The sequence below is a fragment of the Cucurbita pepo genome, unplaced genomic scaffold, assembly GCF_002806865.2.
Source record: "Cucurbita pepo subsp. pepo cultivar mu-cu-16 unplaced genomic scaffold, ASM280686v2 Cp4.1_scaffold000277, whole genome shotgun sequence".
Taxonomy (NCBI): Eukaryota; Viridiplantae; Streptophyta; class Magnoliopsida; order Cucurbitales; family Cucurbitaceae; genus Cucurbita; species Cucurbita pepo.
This window is the reverse complement of record NW_019646525.1, coordinates 46906-47971: the sequence shown is the minus strand read 5'-3', so window position 1 is coordinate 47971 and position 1066 is coordinate 46906. Positions and strand designations below refer to the sequence as shown.

At 41.7% G+C, this 1066-nt stretch overlaps 1 non-coding gene across 1 annotated transcript; it reads right to left on the bottom strand.

Moving 5' to 3' along the window:
- Positions 1–482: 482 nt before the first annotated feature.
- TRNAN-GUU lies at positions 483–556 on the bottom strand. Its single transcript has one exon. It is a non-coding gene; the product is annotated as a tRNA-Asn (tRNA).
- Positions 557–1066: the final 510 nt, after the last annotated feature.

Genomic DNA, 1066 nt, shown 5'->3' with positions numbered 1-1066 from the left:
ATTCCTAGCTCGCATACATACCCATTGACCTGGGCTTCAACACATTTCATGGCCTTGGTCTCATATTCCTGTCCCAGTAGAATTTGATGTGCAGTACTTCTCTACTCACGACTTACATATACACACATTTGCTCCGCAAGCTCGCATACATACCCATTGACCTGGGCTTCAACTAGCATACACTCATGTTGTTGGTATACCATGGAGGGAAGGGAGTGCATGTAGTATTGCGGTGTATACAATATCGTATCATAACATCATTGTGAACATAAATGTCGTAAGGTACGTGTCCGTACAAATCATGATGGGGAGGTATTTCAATACACGTGGGAAGGGAGTGCACGTAGTATTGTGGTGTATACAATATTGTATCATAACATTAAACATAAATAAAGCAAATATAACAACAATCAAAAGGAGGACACTTGCAACCGTCACTAATTTACCTTCAGTTAATTTGGAGTAGGTAGACTTATTCCCATCGCTAAAAGGAGGGTTTGAACCTCCAACCTTGAGGTTAACAGCCACACACTCTAGCCAACTAAGCTATTCCAGCTAATTATTTGTATTAGCTCAAGTCTACTACATTCTTATAAGCAATGTTTCATCCCCTCTCTAACCAATGTTGGATCTCACAATCCACCCTCCTTGGGGGCCCAGCGTTCTCATTGGCACACCGCTTGGTGACTAACTCTAATAGCTTTTGTAATTTTTTCCTCACCCATAAAACGTCACAGTTCCTAGATACATCGAATGCTACTGTTTCCTTTTCCTCACTCATAAAACGTCATAGTTCCTAGACACATCGATTGCCACTGTTTCCTTTTCCTCACCCATAAAACGTCACAGTTCCTTGCCACTGTTTCCTTTTCCTCACCCATAAAACGTCACAGTTCCTAGACACATCAGAATACCACTATTTCCTTTTCCTCACCCATAAAACGTCGCAGTTCCTAGACAAGAATGCCACTGTTTCCTTTTCCTCACCCATAAAACGTCACAGTTCATAGACAAGAATGCCACTGTTTCCTTTTCCTCACCCATAAAACGTCACAGTTCCTAGACA